The sequence below is a fragment of the Podarcis tiliguerta genome (assembly GCF_965153285.1).
Source record: "Podarcis tiliguerta genome assembly, chromosome: 4".
Lineage (NCBI taxonomy): Eukaryota > Metazoa > Chordata > Lepidosauria > Squamata > Lacertidae > Podarcis > Podarcis tiliguerta.
In genome coordinates this window covers 78202797-78223451 of record NC_139537.1, presented here as the reverse complement: position 1 = coordinate 78223451, position 20655 = coordinate 78202797, and the positions used below count along the sequence as shown (strand labels likewise).

The window sequence follows — 20655 nt, the reverse complement described above, 5'->3', positions numbered from 1 at the left end:
AGCTGCTCAGACCCCGGCTCCTCCATTTTAAAGTTGGTGCACTAGAAAGCAATAGCCAAGGAAAGGGTATTGTGTTTGATATTTAAGTTGCCATCTGGCAGGCGCTTCCACTGAATTGTGTGGTTTCAAAATTGTGTTTCTTAAAGGGTTTAGATTTCCCAAAGCCCACTCCCAAGTTCAAGATGGAGATCACATTCTCTTTCTGGTCTCTCTTAGGTTCACACATATTCCTAAATCCCTTCCTTCCTTGCTTCTACTTCAACAGAGCTTCGCCTCCCTCCACTTCCCTGTGCACCACCCAAATCTGCTCTGCGGCAACTTCCAAAGCAGATTTGGGGGTGGGAAGCAGAATGTTCTGTTGCATTCATGGAAGCCATGCCACACACACAATGGTTTAGTTGCATACAACCCACTGCCTGTATTTCTAAATAGGTTTTATCCCAAATGCCAATTGTAATTCATTCTGATATATTTCTTGAGCCAACAGCTGTGTCCACAAAATTCAGAGAAGTGCAAAAGCCAATGGTTAATCGAATTCTGATCCAATTGCACTGGTCCAAGACCTGCAGATCAAGTCAATTCACATAGGACTATGAAGAAAACATGTCCCTCAAGCATCCCAGCCCCCTATCTTCCCCTGGCCATTTGCAGCAACCAGAGTGTGTGGAATTCTTTTTAGGGTGTGGACTCAGTAAATGTTGGGTGTGAACTCAGTTAATATTGGGGGCAGAAGTGAAGCAATAGACTAGGTCAGTAGCATTAATTTGAACTGAATGTGTACCTTAAAAGATGTCGAGCCATCTTCTGCAGCATGCATGGTTCATCCAGCAGGTACAGTGGTATCTCGGGTTAAGTACTTAATTCGTTCAGGAGGTCCATTCTTAACCTGAAACTGTTCTTAACCTGAAGCACCACTTCAGCTAATGGGGCCTCCTGCTGCCGCCACGCCACTGGAACACGATTTCTGTTCTTATCTTGAAGCAAAGTTCTTAACCTGAAGCAGTATTTCTGGGTTAGCGGAGTCTGTAACCTGAAGTGTATGTAACCTGAAGCGTATGTAACCTGAGGTACCACTGTATAGGTATAAACTTTCAACTTCTCTCTACATAGCGGTCAACTTTAAAAACCACTGGCATCAAAAACTGAAAACCTAAATAAAGGGCTATCAAGCACAATCAGTTTGTTGATTTTGTCTCCCAACATTACCCATTTTAGTAAAGACACACACAAACAAACAACTGGCAAACCTTCTAGGGAAAAAATAGCAATATTGGTGATGAAAACTGCTTACAGTACACTAATGCGTTTGTGGCAGCCTGTACAAATTCATAGGCAGAGACAAAGAAAGTGGAGGATGGGTAGCAGTCAGAAGGAGCTTTACTGGTTACCTCTCAGCAAAGAGCAGTAACATTTCCCTTTTTTCACACATGAGTTCACACATTCTGTCCCTCCTTTTAGGTTGAGAGTCACACGCCTGGACTTCCTTTCTGAGTTGGTTTCTACAACAAAACATGTGCAATTAAAAGTTTTTCAGCTTGCCAATGCAGGAAGTTACTGTCTGGGCTGAATTCCTAAATCTATCTCTGCTTATTTGTCAAGGGTAAAACAAAGCATTTTAACTGTACGTGCCACCTGCGGTGTCCTACTGCACACACAGCTTTCTGCAATGCCAAGAACCATATAAAAACAAGTGGGACCTTCAGTCCTTCTGGCTGAGACCCAGAGAGATCTTTGCTGCAGACTTCCAATTTTATATTTAAAAACCAAACCCACAATTTATCAAATGTCAAAATGTGAATGGGATGCTGTTGTTTTTAATTCTTGCACTGAGGTGAGGCAAGACTGCCAAAATGCACATAATGTTTCTTTTTTGTTACCTTGCATCTCGTGATGGGAAGGTAGGAAAGGAGCGGTGGCTAAGGAAATGAACTTGGGAGTTTCGATAACAAAAGATCACTTACCATTACTCATCTTCTGCCTGACCTTTGGTGCATAGCTTCCTGTTTCAGTCTCTATTCCCTTCCAACTCTTGATCTTGTCTAGAAGACTATGAGCTCACCTTTCCAAAGAGCTCGCAGTGTGTAGAACCCCAGTTGTTTCTGATGAAGAGAAAAGAAGAGGATGAGATGAGATGACCCTTCAAAATTTGGCTTAGGCACACATATCCCTCTTTTGTGTCCCTAGAGAGGGATGGCAACATCTTGCCTTCTTAGACAGCTTTGGCACCTTCTGTGGTGGCCTATTATGGACACTTCAGCCATATCATGTGGGCAAAAGGATAAGCAATCTGTCCTTTTCAATATCACTTTATCCTGTTTTGGATAACGTTGTTAGTGGTTCTTCTTAAAGCATGGAAGGACAGATCCTGAAGCTGAGGCTCCAATACTTTGGCCACCTCATGAGAAGAGAAGACTCCCTGGAAAAGACCCTGATGTTGGGAAAGATGGAGGGCACAAGGAGAAGGGGACGACAGAGGATGAGGTGGTTGAATAGTGTCTTCGAAGCTACAAACATGAGTCTGACCAAACTGCGGGAGGCAGTGGAAGACAGAAGTGCCTGGCATGCTCTGGTCCATGGGGTCACGAAGAGTCGGACACGACTAAACGACTAAACAACAACAAAGTTCAGCCGAATATTGCTCTCTATATTGCCTGCTTGCATCCCTCGCCCTTGCAGCTCCTATTATTCCACCTGGTGTCAGATTGTATCCTCTTTTTTCACACCTCCTCAAGACACTTTTAATCATCCCAACTTTTCCTGGTTGACTGCCTCGCCTTGCCTTTCCTCCCTAACAAATTTTATATTATAAGACTGCAACCTGGGGAAGTTTGTCTTTGATTTTTGTACAACATTTTTAAGTACAACCATCACTTGACCAACATTTATATAATCTTAGTGACCTATTTACATAAGTTAAATGTATTTCACAATTTCAGTTATTTTTATATTGTAAAACCTGCAGGCAGGGTTTGTTCTTTTGAATTTAATTATTGTACAATATCTAGTGCAGGCATCCCCAAACTCAGCCCTCCAAATGTTTTGGGACTACAGTTCCCATCATCCCTGACCACTGGTCCTATTAGCTAAGGATGATGGGAGTTGTAGTCCCAAAACATCTGGAAGGCCGAGTTTGGGGATGCCTGATCTAGTGTATGAGAGTTCTTTTAAAAAAATAAACAATGAATATTGGGTTGGATTCTTCTCTTTGAAATCAGTGGGACTTAGTTGTGTGGTTAACTTTTCACACTGATTGCAATGGGAACTAATTCAACTAATGTAGTTTCAATCAATTATATTCTTTTAAAACAAAAAATAGGAATAAGTATTAGATCACAAATGCCTTATGTTGTGCGTGTTTTTAAAGAGTTTTCAGGGTGCTTTCAAAAAACAAAATACTACTTTATTAGCACAAAGCATATTAACTTCGTCAAAATGTGGCAAGCATTGTCCATAATAAGTTTCATCATTGCTATGGGCAAAGATTTTAAAAATATGAACAATCCTTAAAAATTATAGATCTGTGGGAATGCAGATGCAGTTGATATTCCTGAGCACCAGGATGGAGAGGGGGCGAAGGAGAATTATCAGCTAGTGTGTGGTCACATGATTCATTAGCTGTTTCTAAAACCCTACTTCAGGTTTTAATACTTGGAAAATCTGCCACCCTGAAATCAACAAGGCTGTGACGGACAAATATGTTATCAGCTCAGGGGCGTAGGAAAGAGGGAAAGGGGGGGGGCGGGCTGCCCCAGGTACCATCATGGAGGGGGGTGACAAATTATCAAGGAACAATTACAGTACTGCCCTACTAGGGCGGTTCATAAAAAACTTTTTTTAATAAATGCCTGCTCCAAAGGTCTTATCTTACTACACTAGGGATTATATAGCTATATATGAAATTTCATGCATATCAGTTAATATCTTGACCCTCCTCCATAAAAATACCTGTTTACTTGGCCGTTTTCCTATGTCATGAAGGCTGAAATTTCAATTCAGTGGCCACCATCCCAAAGAGGATAAAATGGGCAGACTTTGGTACTCTTTTGTCCTGTCCTCCCCCCAATGTCTTTCTCTCTATTTGAGCCGGCTCCCTGCCTCTTACGTTACAAGTGGGGGAAACCCATGTGGGGTTCCTCTCTGTGTAAAGTCTTCAAGCTCTTCCTGCGCACGCCTGACAAATCTGCCCCATTGCCAAAATTTATCTTTTCCCCCACCTCCACTCTCTGTTGTTGTGTGTCCTGGCTGAGGGGGGAAACAGAAGACGGATGGCCATTGGTCAGGGATAGTCTAGTTGAGATTCCTTCATTGCCCCAGGGGTTGGGCTAGATGTTCCTCAGGGGTCCCTTCCAACTCTACAATTCTCTGGTGCAGGCTTGTTGGTACAAGTTGGATGAAAGGGGTGCATAGGATTGCAGCCCATTTTATGCACTGTCAGCTCGGGAATAGTCCCACTGATCATGATGAGACTACAGTGGTGCCTCGCAAGACGAAATTAATTCATTCCGCGAGTCTCTTCGTCTAGTGGTTTTTTCGTCTTGCAAAGCAACCCTATTAGCAGATTAGCAGCTTAGCGCTATTAGCGGTTTAGCGGCTATTAGCGGCTATTAAAGGTTTAAGGGATTAGCGGATTAGCTGCTAAAAGGCTATTAGCGGTTTAGCAGCTTAGAAAAAGGGAGTGGGGAGCGGAAAAAAACTCAAGACTCGCAAGACATTTTTGTCTTGCAAAGCAAGCCCATAGAGAAATTCGTCCTGCGAAGCGCATTGAAAAACGGAAAACCCTTTCGTCTAGCGGGTTTTCCGTCTTACGAGGCATTCGTCTTGCGGGGTACCACTGTAGATTGCTGCTGTGCAGTCCTGTTTTTAAATAAATGTTTTCCTTTTCAGATAATACAGAGCATAGTGAAATCACAATAAATAAAACCTCCCCTTCAAGCACAAGGTTCCACATAATATCTGTACTGCATTGTTTACTGTGACAGCAGCTGCACTTTGGAACTCCACGCCTATTGCAACAAAGCATGTGCCTTTGCTAGACTCTTTTCTGGCACCTGCTAAAAGCATTCTTCTTTAGGCAAGCATACCTAGATGCTTAGGAAGTTGAAATAATTTTAATCTTAATATTTTAGCTTTTGTATGTTTTAAAGTAGGATTGTTAATTTTTCTTGATTTTACTGCTGTGGTGTTTTTCTGTTTTGGTAAACCACTTTGCATGTTTTTTTAAAAAATAAATTTTATTAAATAAATAATAAATATAAATAAAATAACACAAGCCAAAACACAATCCATCCTGTAGATTTAAGTATCTGTCCATAGTGGCCTACTTGTTATCAGAAGCCCAGAATCCACATTCCTTTGTAGGAAAATACGAAATAGCGTAAAACCATTTTTGCAGGCAATTTTTTTAAAAAAATAAATCAATGGGGGGAGTTGACAAGAAATTTTCCACAACCGGTACCACCTGACCCTCCTACGCCTCTGTATCAGATAGCGGCTCTTACCACTGAATGAGCGTAATAAGTGTGGGCCCACAGGTGTTTCTGTGACACAAATGCACATCAAAAGTATTTTATGTTGTTGTTATTTAGTCGTTTAGTCATGTCCAACTCTTCGTGACCCCATGGACCAGAGCACGCCAGGCACTCCTGTCTTCCACTGCCTCCCGCAGTTTGGTCAAACTCATGCTGGTAGCTTCGAGAACACTATCCAACCATCTCGTCCTCTGTTGTCCCCTTCTCCTTGTGCCCTCCATCTTTCCCAACATCAGGGTCTTTTCCAGGGAGTCTTCTCTTCTCATGAGGTGGCCAATGTATTGGAGCCTCAGCTTCACGATCTGTCCTTCCAGTGAGCACTTAGGGCTGGTTTCCTTCAGAATGGAGAGGTTTGATGTTCTTGCAGTCCATGGGACTCTCAAGAGTCTCCTCCACCACCATAATTCAAAAGCATCAATTCTTCAGCGATCAGCCTTCTTTATGGTCCAGCTCTCACTTCCATACATCACTACTGGGAAAACCATAGCTTTAACTATACGGACCTTTGTTGGCAAGGTGATGTAGCAGGACCCTATACATGTCCACTCAGACATGGGCCCCATTTAACTCAATGGGGCTTACTTTTAGGTAAGTGGGTGTAGTGCATTCTTAATGTACCTAAGGTAGACTACTGAACCACTATCAGGCTAGTGTAGCGTGGTTGTGGCTCCGTTTAACATACTCTCCAACATCCTGCTGATCAAAATTGGGGTGCTTGTTTTTTTGGTCCCAAATTCTTGCAGGAGCCAGGTGACTCTCATGAGAGCTTGAGACCAAATAAACAAGTGTCTTTTGATCTGATATTTTAGCACAAGCCTGCTGACTCGTGCCAGAGTGCCAGACAAAAAAAAATGGGACATTCCAGGATCCACTCAGGAGCTGGGGTGGCTTCAAAAAACAGCTTGCAAAACGGCATTTATAAAGCTCAGAGCATCCAAACACTGCCACCTCCCCCCCCCCCATCTCACTGCAATGTAAGACCCACTTAATATGAATGGGTCTGGCATTAGAAAGATGCTGTACAGGTGGGGGTTATCGCATTCTTCCCGAAAGTACTTTTATTTTTCTTAATATATTAAGAGTCATTAAACTCACCTGCTTCTCCAGCTCAGCCCCATCTAACTGTGCAAAATTCCATGGCTGTGACTTTATGCTACTTAATTTATAGCCAATAACTATTCCCCACCACCACCCTTCAGAACGAGTGATTTATAGCAATAAGCTTCAAATATGTCGCAAATTTGTAGTGGCTCAGCTGAACGATACTTCCCACCTGCTCGGCAACACTTATAGCAAATGGTAATTAATACTAAGGCTTACCCCGTTCTTTCTTCATACTGTGAAAATCAAATAGGTCTGCAAACACCGGTTAAAGCCAATTGTTTTACACAGATCTCTTTCTTTTGATGTGTGCCAAAACACACTGTGAAAAATGTTCTCATTTTTTGGTGGATTTTCCCATCTTCGCCTTGGAGAGGGCTGCCTCCATATTTGACAATAATATTCAATCACACAGCATTGCTGTTTTTATCCATTTCAGTGCCCTAAACGGCCCCGGTCCAGTATATCCAGTATATCTGAAGGGGCGTCTCCACCCCCATCCTTCTGCCCAGACACTGAGGTCCAGTACCGAGGGCCTTCTGGCGGTTCCCTCACTGCGAGAAGTGAAGTTACAGGGAACCAGGCAGAGGGCCTTCTCGGTAGTGGCGCCCTCCCTGTGGAATGCCCTCCCACCAGATGTCAAAGAGAACAACAACTACCAGACTTTTAGAAGACATCTGAAGGCAGCCCTGTTTAGGGGAGCTTTTAATGTTTGATGTATTACAGTATATGAATATTTTTTTGGAAGCCGCCCAGTGTGGCTGGGGAAGCCCAGCCACATGGGCGGGGTATAAATAATAAATTATTATTATAAAATTATTAATGTAGGTTAGCTATATGGGAGTATAGCTACAGAAGTACACTCTGTGAGAGAGAAGACCCAGCTATCTAATACCGAGTGCCCTCTATCCCTAAAATTCACCAGGTTGTCTTTTTTAAAAAAGAGGGGGTGTTGTTATAAGCAACAGTGTGTATTTTACAGTTCAGTTGCCAACCTTGCAGTGGCGTGGGCACACACATAAGCCAAGAAGTGGAATTCAGAAGCAAGATGGAAATCAGGCAATGCTTATGGGGACATTCTTGGAACCATAAAAAGAGTTTCTCTCACTACGTTTTGGTACGCAGCATGAGAGTATGGAGAAGCAGCTTTGGGAACAGAGGAAGACGCTGCAGTGGAAGATGAGTGCAGTGATTCCTAACGCGGGAAACCAAATTATCACTTTACAACGATATTTTGCTGCCCAGAGGACAAGATGGTGACCTTTCCCAATTCCACATATATAAGCTAACTGTGCTGGTAGGGGAATCTGACTTCCACACTAGCAGCCAAGTGAACCTGAGGCCAGGATGCTCGCTTACGGAGCGCAGGGCAGGCAATGGCACAGCTCTGTTCTTCAACTTCTATAGCTGAAACTTGTTTCCCCTTACTGCCTGCTCAAACAAATAGTTCAAGACAGCAGCAGTGGAGCCACCTTGCACCATGTGATCTGGTATTGCCTCTGCTGAGGTTTTTTTAATATAAACAAAAGCAAAAACAAGACCTATTCCATCACCACTATCCCACTTCAGAGGTTCTGAGACCCTTCCAAATTGTGCAGGTGTATGTCGGATGGGATGGGAAAAGGCCCAGTTTTTATGGTCTTGAATATCTTTCTGGGTAAAAGGCAGGATAGAAATAAGATAGTAATAAATGCCTAACTTCTCTACTGAAAAATGTAGCCCTGTTTCTCCCGTATACTGCATGCCTTCGGGAGGATGTTGTTTGGTTGGTTGTAAGTCACTCTGAGTTGCCTTGTGTAAGATAAAGCGACTGACAAAATCAATAAATAATAATAATCTGTTTCCACACATCTAAGTTACAGAAATGGGCACAGCAGAGATGCAGTGAGAATACCTAGTCTGCCTTACTGGACTATTCATAGCTATAGATTAATTGTAGTACTATTTTGCTTTTTATCTTATTTTGGCATGCAACTATCCAATGGTTGAGTCCACTGTGTCTCAAACACAGTGCCTGAGTTTATTAAAAACTAGCGTAGAACAATTAAAAAATAGTTGATTTCAGTACATTTTTTCCTGCCTTTGTTGTAACTGGAAATTCAGATCGTATTGCAGCCCTAAACTATATCAGCTAAATAAAACATTGTCCTTGAATGTGGTCCAAACTGCAGAACAGCTTCAGCAAACAAACAATACTTCCACTTTCGATTGAAAGTGGGTGATTACCATAAGGCTGCCTTAAAGCTAATTCAAACACATCCCTCTGATTGACCCCACTCTATAGTAAGATATTTCGCACAGATGGTTGGCATCTGGATCCAAAGCACATTTACTTGGATGAACTCCTATTGATTGTTAGAGCTTTGTGTCACATAGTTCCCACAAACAATCATGGCCTCTGAAATTGAATTGATTGGATTTATATCCTGCCCTTCCTCCTGAAGGGACTGCATGCACTCGTGGACCAAATGTTCACATACAAGCATTCTGGGCTCAGGGGAAGCAGTGCTGCATTGAGGACTTTAGACTATCTTGCATGCACAATCTTGTTAACGAAAACCGTTGATACAAGAAATATGCAAAATAACGAAACAGGTATTAGAAGCCACCCCAGAACTAGCCCTATCGAACATTTTCCAAGACAATAACGCACACTCACACGACAAAGAACTCATAACTCACCAACTCTCAGCAGCCAGAAGCATCATAACTAGACACTGGAGAGACATGCCAGGAGTGAACATGGACCACTGGTACCAAACTGTATTGAAAACAGCCCTACTAGAAAAACTAACCAGCAAACTGAAACTTCTGAGGTCCAGTGCCGAGGGCCTTCTGGCGGTTCCCTCGCTGCAAGAAGCCAAGTTACAGGGAACCAGGCAGAGGGCCTTCTCGGTAGTGGCGCCCACCCTGTGGAACATCCTCCCACCCGATGTCAAAGAGAAAAACAACTACCAGACTTTTAGAAGACATCTGAAGGCAGCCCTGTTTAGGGAAGCTTTTAACCCCAGATGGGCGGGGAATAAATAAATTATTATTATTATTATTATTATTATTATTATTATTATTATTATTAACTAGCACAGGGACAAACAAAAAAGGATGCCTTAACTCCACTGTGACTCCCCTACATGACATACACAGCCCAACATGACAACAACACCTTCCCATCCAATGTCAAGGAGATAAAGAACTACACAACTTTCAGAAAACATCTGAAGGCAGCCCTGTATCGGGAAGTTTTTAATGTTTGACGTTTTAGTATGTTTTTGTATGTGCTGGAAGCTGCGCACAGTGGCTGGGGAAACCCAGCCAGATAGGCAGAGTATAAATAATAAAATTATTATTATCATTACAGTGGTACCTCTGTATGCGAATGGGATCCGTTCCGGAGCCCTGTTCGCATCGTGAGTAGAACGTAACATGCAACTGTGCATCTGTGGGTCGCGTTTTGCCACGTCTGCACATGCGTGTGACATCATTTTGAGCGTCTGCACATGCGCGAGCGGCAAACCCAGAAGTAACACGCTCCATTACTTCTGGGTTGCCGCGGAGGGTAACTTGAAAACGCTCAACCTGAAGCATATTTAACCCGAGGTATGACTGTACTACTACAAGAACCCACCAATGGCATACAAATCAATATGGCTAATTTGACCCACCAACCCCTCCACCCTCACACACAAAACTCACATCAGCCAACTGAAGTCAACCAACCATGTTCTGGCCCCCACCCCAACCTCTCTCACCACCAATGAAAACTAATAAATGAATGGAAAGAGAACCTACCTATGTGACACTGACACAAAAACCTTGCACATATACTATGTAAAAGAATGAACAGTCTCTCTCCCTTATTCTCTTCCCCTGCCTCTCTTCTTTCCCAAGCTGATACGGTCTATATCATTGGTGTATCATTGGTGTGTATAACATCAAATATAACTGATCTGTAGAAAAGATTCTGTGAACGGAAAGCAGAGACACTGTATGCACTTTTGTAAGTCAAGAAAATATTTAATGAAAACAATTTTTAAAAAACCTGAAGCCATTGATTTGAATCCTAAGATAGGTTAACTTGGGAGGAAGAAAAGTTTCCCATTCCTTCTCCCACCCACCCATGTCTCCTTGAAAGCATCTCTGAAGTAGGCCCATCAGAACAAAATGGAATGGGCAACAGGAAGTGGAGAATTCTATTCCAGTTTGATTACAACCAGTGTAAACTGGCTGCTCTAGAATAGGTGAAACACAGCATTGCATCCATATATGTAGGGTGCATATATACAATTTAGCACTGCTATTCCCAGTAGTGATGAATGGAAGTGAGAGCTGGACCACAAAGAAGGCTGATCGCTGGAGAATTGATTCTTTTGAATTGTGGTGCTGGAGGAGACTCTTGAGAGACCCATGGACTGCAAGAAGATCAAACCTATCCATTCTTAAGGAAATCAACCCTGAGTGCTCACTGGAAGGACAGATCCTGAAGCTGGGGCTCCAATACTTTGGCCACCTCATGAGAAGAGAAGACTCCCTGGAAAAGATCCTGAGGTTGGGAAAGACTGAGAGCACAAGGAGGAGGGGGCGACAGAGGACGAGATGGTTGGACAGTGTTCTTGAAGCTACTAACATGAGTTTGACCAAACTGCGGGAGGCAGTGGAAGACAGGATTGCCTGGCGTGCTCTGGTCCATGGGGTCATGAAGAGTCAGACAACGACTAAACAACTAAACAACAACAACAATTCATTTTAAAGATGGGGCATAATTATTAACTAACAGCTATGCATTTATATTTTCACCAATTTTCTTCCCCCAAGAAGCCCAGTCTCAAATATTCAGCAAAAACAGGAGAGCTGTTCAAAGAATACTTCATTTGTAACTTAAGCTAGTAAAAACAAGGAAATTTATAGTTAAGGGTGACTTCTAATATCTTGGCACAACAGGGTGTCTCCTTAACCGCTTCCTTATTGGGCTATACATTTAAGGTCAGCCTGAACTGTGAATTTCCTTATTATTAGTAGCTGTCACGTTATTAACTATCTCAATGTATCTTTTTTGGTGAGTACATTTAATTTCCTCTTTTCATACTACTCCCATGACCTCAACAAAATGAATGACTCTGCCCCATCGAGACGCAGTTGTCTCCCAGGCTATTATGGGACTGATCTATTGACACCTTACTCACTGGGGGAACGGCGCTTCCATTTCTGAGCTGTTCAGAGGCCTGATCAGTGTAACAAACTGAACAAGGGGGAGAAAGGAGAATTTTAACTACTAGGAAATTATTTTTAGAAAGAGAGAGGACAACTATCTGTCTCCTGCTCAAGAGGAATAGTAGTTGCGTGTCGAGGTCCCCAATACACCCCAAAGGAAAACACAATTGACACTTAATTTTTGTTTTAATTTTTTGGCAGAATTTTGGCCACAACTTTATTCAAATACAGCAATGTGAGTGGTTGCTTAGGCATTGGTAGCACTAACTGCCCCCGCATGGGGACAGCTCTGACATTCACACCCCCCGTGAAGTCAGGAACGGTAAGTCACCTGGGGAGAGAGACGGGACTGGGAACCATGCCTCACCTCTCCCCAGCATGCTCCCAGGGGCTTGCGTGGCCCTAGCCCCTTGCCAGGGGGTTTCGGACAAAAGCACGGGGGATCCCCTGGGTTCCTTTAATGGAAAACCCTCCACCAGCAGCAGCATTTGGGGGGGCAGGCACAGCCAAATCCATACCCCTCTAGCAACCAATTCCAGACCAATGCCTAACCGCAAACCTTACAAGTTGTGACGATTTGCTACGCGGTAGGCGAAAACCAAGTGGCACACACTAATCAGCCAAATGGCAAAATTCCTACCGGGCCCCTGCCCCAAAGCAGACGACCCCATGACAGGCAATAGCAGGATCAAGCAAAGCCTAACCTTAGGGAAGGGAGGGCGGGTGATCCGAAGCACGCAGCGAAAGAGGACGTCCTTTGCTGCGTGCCTTGTATGGGCTGTCAATCACTAAATGGCAACATCTAAATTTCCCCAGTAACAGCCCATCCCTGCTTACGAGTTGGCCAAACCATCTGCCCAGAAACAGCAAGGTGTCTTGGAATCCCCAACCGCAACACGTGCTCTCCATGATGGAGAACACGCTTTATACTATGTACATAAACATATACACTCTTACATTTGTTTGTTTCCTATGCATCTTTTCATGAAGTGCTTTTTATGGTACATTATTATAAAAACTATAGAAGCACAGTGCTATGCATAAGAACCCAGCAGTGGCTTTATTAAATAAAAAAAAAAAAACATAAAACCCAGCAAAGTTCACAATCTTTATGACATCCCTTGTAAATATATGGGGCGTGAGGGGGAGTTAATCATTTACCCACAAGGTTGGAATCTCTCCTGGGCAATTAAGTAATTAGGTTGCTCACTGGATTTAGTTCAGATTTTAATGCATAATAATTGGTAGAAAAATTGCACAGCCAATTATTTCACTTTTGCTAGATGGTGTATTTAAGTAGACAAATTCTAAGAATGTAGATTTAGTTATTTCCTCAGGGGAACAGAACTGGGTGGTTATATTTCAGTCAGTTTAGCACAAATGATAAGCCAAATTTCACAAATCAGTAGTGAATTTTAGGGGCTCTCAACTGTAGAAATAGATAAAAGTATTGAGATATTTCCGATATCACAATCTTATGATTAAACTGACCTGGTATACCACATCACCCAATCCCTGTGCCCAGAAAGTTCTGAATAAGCAACACCTTAAAAAGCAATGAATCCCTGAAGATATCCGAAAAACTGAAAGAATTCTGGGATACTGCAAACCTTCAAGTTGTGGGTCATCCAGATAGCATCCAGACCATTTAAATCACTATTATAAACCTTTGTAACAGCCTCAGAGAATCCTAAGAACTGTAGTTTACACCCTTAACAAAATACAATGGCCGGAATTCTTTGAGGAGGGAAATGTGTTTCAAATGTGCTTTGAAAGTATCATGTGTACGCAGTCTATTGAAGAAGAATTTGGGTGGAAGTACCACAGAAAGTGACACAATGCAGATCTTTATCCGACATCTTTATCCGAAACCACATCTATATACTAATTCTTCCCCAAACATTCATGTGAAACTAAATGCAGATAGAGCTAGCCAGCACAGCATGGCAATACAATTCTGGGCTCAAATAAATGTGCCAAAATGGGTATAAGAAAGCAATGGATATATATATATATATATATATATATATATATATATATATATATATACTTTTCAGATATATACATTTCACTGATGTACATTGATGTTACATTTCACTAACTTAACTTACTCATTTATTTATCTTCCATATATATATATATATATATATATATATGCAGGTTTTGGTGTCCTCGGGTGTCTTCCCGTGTAAAAGTTGGGGTGTCTAGGCGACGTTTCGACGAGGTCTCACTCGTCATCTTCAGGCTGGTGCTTTCGGCTTCTTGTTACTGGAACAGAGCAGGATCTCAGTGTTTGAGTTCCTATAAATACTGTTGAGGAGGTGTGGTGTATAGCCTCCAATGTTCTGGGCAGAGAGGAGGTTCCCAGGCTAGTGTGCCTTTTCTTCTTTTGTTCCTTAATTACTTGAGGGATATCTTGAGTGATTTCTTGAGTGATTTCCTGAATCCCACTTAGGTGGGTCATTAGGTGTGGATTAGTTGCTAAAGCCTTCGTGTCTTGAACTCTTGAACTTTGTGAAGAGTTTTTCTGAGAAGATGGCTGTACTGCACTTGGTTGTGCTCTGGCTTGGCTTCGTGTATAGGGGCGAGTTGTGGTTTTGTGGCCTGTGCCAGCCAGATCTGTGTAGGGATTGCAGGGGGGTGCAGCATCCGGAGGTGCCACCCTGGTTTGGCTACTGGATGGTGTCTGTAATTTATCTGTGGAGAGGGTCTGGGTTTGGGTCTGGTGTGGTTGATTGGTGATGGCGTTCTGCCAATGGATACCAGTTTTGCCAATGGATACCAGCAAAACAGGGTTACGAAGCTAATCCAAAAAGAAACACCCCCCAAAAACCAAGACACAGAAGAAAACAATGGCATAGCCCTCCTTCCTTATATCAAGGGCACTACAGATAAAATTAGCAAAATCCTCCATAAACACAATATCAAAACAGCCTTTTGCACCAACCAAAAAATAGCCAATATCCTCAGAAACCCCAAGGATAAAATTCAGTTGGAAAACCAAGGGGTCTATGAAATACCCTGCAAAGTCTGCCCAGCCACGTACATTGGACAAACAAACAGACGAATAAATGCACGGATCGCAGAACACAAGAATGCCGTCAAAAAAGAAGAAAAAACTTCCTCTCTTTTCCAACACATGAAAGAAACAGGACACGAAATTAATTTTGCAGATTCCAAATTGCTCTTTAACATGGAACATCACCACAAGAGAATAATCATGGAAGCCATCGAGATAGAGAAACACCCTCACAACATGAACAAGCGTGACGACACATCCCGCTTGCCAGACATCTGGAAATTAGCCCTCCCCACAAAATCTGACACCAGATCCAGAGGCACACAGAACGCCATCACCAATCAACCACACCAGACCCAAACCCAGACCCTCTCCACAGATAAATTACAGACACCATCCAGTAGCCAAACCAGGGTGGCACCTCCGGATGCTGCACCCCCCTGCAATCCCTACACAGATCTGGCTGGCACAGGCCACAAAACCACAACTCGCCCCTATACACGAAGCCAAGCCAGAGCACAACCAAGTGCAGTACAGCCATCTTCTCAGAAAAACTCTTCACAAAGTTCAAGAGTTCAAGACACGAAGGCTTTAGCAACTAATCCACACCTAATGACCCACCTAAGTGGGATTCAGGAAATCACTCAAGAAATCACTCAAGATATCCCTCAAGTAATTAAGGAACAAAAGAAGAAAAGGCACACTAGCCTGGGAACCTCCTCTCTGCCCAGAACATTGGAGGCTATACACCACACCTCCTCAACAGTATTTATAGGAACTCAAACACTGAGATCCTGCTCTGTTCCAGTAACAAGAAGCCGAAAGCACCAGCCTGAAGATGACGAGTGAGACCTCGTCGAAACGTCGCCTAGACACCCCAACTTTTACACGGGAAGACACCCGAGGACACCAAAACCTGCATTCCTGTACCCGTGAAAATCTACGAAAGCATATATATATATATATATATATATATATGTAGCTGCAGGTTATTACAATAATCCTGCCAGTGTTTTTATCTGTTTACAATTTATCTGTCAATATTCAATAAACCATTTCCATTCTTTTATAAAAAGTTTGTTATCTTGATTTCTTACTCTTCCAGTAAGTTTTGCCATTTAAGCATATTCCATATGTTTTTGTATCCATTCTTCCTTTGCTGGAACTTCTTCTTCTTTCCATTTTTGGGGAAGTAACATTTTTGCCGCTGCAGTCACATACATGAATACATTTCTATGCAATTTAGGTAGTTCGGTCTCTATAATTCCCAAGAGAATTGCGCCGTGGACACTTTTGTGCAGTTTTTCAAAAATCCACAGCACTTTGTACAAGCAGGACAAAATGATCTGCACACCCCTGGTTGGTTCCCTAGGAAGCAAGGATGCAGTTTCCTTCTTGCTCCAAAGGAGAAGCAGATCAGGGGAAAGATAGGTTCATATTCACAAGTGTCCCAGCTCCATAATAAAGATACTGCCTTTGAACAACAGCAATGAAAATTTTGGAGCATGTGAGCTTATGCATAGCTGAGCAATGCATATGAAAACCAAAACACAACACCGGAATTTTTTTTCCTTGTTAAAAAAAAAAAAAGACTGCAGAAAAAGACTCTGCCACATCTTATCATGTGGCAGGGCAACCGTGGGTGAGATAAGGAACAGAATCCTTTGGGGTTAGATCATGCTCACAGCCCATCAGTTCATCCATATCCCTGACACAGACCGTGAATGCTCTTGAGAAAAGTTGCTGATTGCTGTACTGAACACACAAAACATTTTTTTCCTGTCCCTCCTGATGTTAAGATTTCATTAGTTCACCCCTAAGGGATGCACACACTAAGTGCTTTCCTCCTATCATTTATTTTCCTTGCAAGAATTGCAGCAGTTACCACAGGAATGTTCCACAGTTCTGAACAGGGAGAAAGATGATCCATGCAGTCTTTTTTACCTTCACCCCACCTCACCGCCCCAAACAAAAAAAAAAGAGGAGGCAATGAGCCAGACCGGTTGTCATGAAACAGCTCGTTTTCAGTGCTGCGGTTGTAGAAAGAGGCAGCAAAGCTGGCAGCAATGACGACCCCCAGAGAATCCCCCCCTTTACTATAAAGAGGCAGCTTTGAATAATAATAAAAAATATGTCTGGAAATGCAGTTCTGGTCAGCACAGGCCCTTGTGGGGTATTTTTTGTTGTTTGCTGCGCAAGTGAAGACAGTATGAGTGAAGATTTGTAAGCTCCGGCCTAAACATTACACCAAGGCTATAAAGTTTTCAATATTTCTATAATGATGTTTGAAATGTAGCTTTCCACTTGGGGAATGTTATTCCCTCACCCTGCCTCACCGTAACATTACTTACCGAAGTCACGTCGTCTTGGTTTCACCATTCACGTTGGAGAAAGCTGCCGCAGTCAGTTCCTCGGATGATCTCATCAGGCAGGGACCATTAACGTTCTCTCAGAGGTTGAAGTCTGACAGGTAGATAGCTTGTTTCCCTGATAAAAAAAGAGAGGGGGAGACGGTTCGTGGAAAAGTGGGCATCATCCATGTGTTAAGGGAATCCCAAAGGCATGCCCACTACTATTCTCACATTCTTGAACACAGACAGGCATCAATAGCACAGTGGTACTTTGGCAGGATGAAATATACCGTTACATTGTGGACTTCAGTGTTTGAGCAAGGAGTAGTTTGGAGTTCCAGTAGTAAGATGAATATCTCCATGCCTATGTGAACTGGTTAATAAAGACCTTCACGTGATATCTTAATTTGAGGTCAAAGGACTTCTCATTAAACACATGCAGTTCTTTCTTTTCTGAGGCGATACACATACCGCCAAATATTTTGTAAATCTTCGTACTTTTGCCCATTTACTGTATTTATTTTTCCTGATTTGAACTATAAAACAGTTATTTTCTTGAGTCAAAATGAGAGTACCCCTAAACATTTTTTTTTTTTTTTAGAAAAAAGGCACTGAATACATGAAAGGGAAATTCTTAGAATGAGAGCTTGAAACAGAAAGAACATGAAATTTAGAGAATAAATAAACTTATTTACATTAACATCCCATAGCATTTTCTTTGTGTGTGTCCCTGTCCCTGTCTCTCTCTATTAGAGGATTCCTGCTGCCACCTAATCTTCATTTGAACACCATTTTCTAGAGACAAACAACTGGGGAAGCTCATTGTCTTCACAACTTGGATAGCGTTTAGAGGCATCTGGTTGGGTTCTGTTAGAAACAGAATATTGCACTAGATGGGTCTTCATCTGATCTGAGGGCCATAGCTCAGCGGAAGAGCATTTGCCTTGCTTCTTTCCTTTCAGGTTAGGTCACCTGATGAAAGGTAGCCCTGTTGGTAGATCTGCAGAAAGTCCCAGGTCTTCTGCACTGATAGAGGCTTGGGCAGCTCCCAATGTTCCTATGATTGGGACAAGCAATCCTTGTAGCTCAGGGACACAACACATGTCTTGAAGCATCAAGCAAATGGTTCCAAATTCAAGCTTGGCACCTCTTGTCACTCATTTATTTACATTATTTATATACCTGCCAATAACAAAAAGTGCCCTGGGCAGCTTTCAAGTAAAAACGTAAATGATATAAAAGAAACATAAAACCAAGGCAAAAAAAGATATTGGTTTGGGTCCTAATTTTCCTTCCACTGAAGCCATTCATGGTCATGGACCGTTCTTTTCCTCACCCCAGAATGTAACAGTGTCATAAACATTTGACACCTTTCATCCTTACTTACTTATGCATTTTCTATAGCACTGCGTATTCTCCATCAATTCATTATCAAAGGGAACATTTTTAAAAGTTGAAATTATCATGGGTTGTTGTCATGCCTGGCTTGCTTTTGAGGTTGCCAAAAAGCATTTGCAAGCGTCTTTTCTTACCTTCTGCAAATCATCTCACCAGCGACCAGCGCTCATGAGCCTAAAGGAAGACCTCATGAAATAACTCCACCCGCGGGGCTTTTTTAGATCAGGAAGTAGAGGAAGCGAGAAAGGCTGCAGGGCTCCAGGAAAAATGTTTAGTAGAAAGAAAGGAAGAAAACACTCACACCACTTTCAGCCACTTCACAACAATATGCTGAGCTCGAAACTTCACACTGACTGAAATTCTCAAGTGCTCTGAGAACGAGGCACAAAAATGGAGGAGCACCATTAGTTGTTCTCCATTTTACAGCCTCCACTAGAAATTGGGCATTTAGTGTTGCTGATCCCTTCCTCTGTGGAACTCTTTTCTAGCAGAGATTTGGCACAGAACCTCACTTTTGACTTTCAGGCATCTCTGAAGACCTTTTCATGCCAACAGGCCTATTGTTTGCCGGTTTGACGTGAAACAGCCATTTTTATGTTCTGTTGTTGCATTTGTATACACTGAAGTACACCACCCAGATATATTTTATACAAGTGGGCAGTTTATAAATACTTTTGCAAATAAAATAAAGAAAAGGGACTAAGTTCTATGCAGGTACTAGAGGTTAGAATCAGAGGTTAGAAGCTAACCAAAGCCTAGCTGTTGTTGTTGTTATTGTTTAGTCGTTTAGTCGTGTCCAACTCTTCATGACCCCATGGACCAGAGCACGCCAGGCACTTCTGTCTTCCACTGCCTCCCGCAGTTTGGTCAAACTCATGCTGGTAGTTTCAAGAACACTATCCAACCATCTCGTCCTCTGTCGTCCCCTTCTCCTTGTGCCCTCCATCTTTCCCAACATCAGGATCTTTTCCAGGGAGTCTTCTCTTCTCATGAGGTGGCCAAAGTATTGGAGCCTCAGCTTCACGATCTGTCCTTTCAGTGAGCACTCAGGGCTGATTTCCTTCAGAATGGATAGGTTTGATCTTCTTGCAGTCCATGGGTCTCTCAAGAGTCTCCTCCAGCACCACAATTCAAAAGCATCAATTCTTCGGCAATCAGCCTTCTTTATGGTCCAGGTCATAGTGGAAAGTTTTGACCAAACATGATCCACCTGGAGGAGGAACCGGCAAGCCACTCCAGTATCCCTGCCAAGAAAACTCCATGGACAAAGACAACAGGCATATGAAAGCCTAGCTAGAATCCATTAAAGCCTGCATTCAGAGGTATGATGGAGATGGGACCTGGAGCTCTCTAGATGTATTGGGGATCAATTCCGTCCCAGCCAGTATGGCCAATGGTCAGAAACTCTGGAAGTTATAGACAAATATATATGTATATATCTTGGGGGCAGCACGTTGACTATCTCTGGTGTGGGATGTGGTACAGAAGGCTGTGCATAGTGACAGTTCTTCACTTACTAGACTGAAGAATGACCTGCTTGTACTGCTTGGAATGCAACAATGCTCCCACTGGACAATAAACAAGGAATGGCTAGTCACGTTTTGTTCTGTATTTACCTGACTAGCAGATTCAGTGGGTTTACAAGATGATTTGCAGCACCACTGCAGAGATGAAAGTCTAGCCCCCCAAAACGTATGTTTATTTTGTCTTTTAACACATTTTTAATTTGTTAGTGCAGATTGGTCTTTATTCCCAGGGGAAAGCTATTTCAGTGCTGTTGCCAAGAGACTTCAGAAGCAAGCAGCCTGATCAAAAGAATAACTTGCTGCAATGAGCTAGCTTAGTGTTTCAAAGAGGGCAATTTAAATTATTTTTACTTAATAATAGGTCTGCACGTGCCCCTGCAATCTGCAAAGAGATTTCTCGTTGTAGAGCTGTTTTCGGCTGCTTCACAAAATGGAGGCAATGGCCAGCAGGGAACACCAAATTAGGACAACGTCAAGCCATCTCCCCGCCCCTTCCCCAATTGCCCATTGGGGACAAATATCCA

At 42.6% G+C, this 20655-nt stretch overlaps 1 long non-coding RNA gene across 1 annotated transcript; it reads right to left on the bottom strand.

Annotated features, from left to right (window-relative positions):
• Positions 1 to 493: 493 nt before the first annotated feature.
• On the bottom strand, positions 494 to 18780 carry LOC310676369. The gene is made up of 4 exons (XR_014510500.1): positions 18740 to 18780; positions 17208 to 17343; positions 1962 to 2099; positions 494 to 1499 (listed from the first exon to the last, which is right to left on the bottom strand). It is a non-coding gene; the product is annotated as an uncharacterized lncRNA (long non-coding RNA).
• Between the last annotated feature and the right edge of the window lie 1875 nt (positions 18781 to 20655).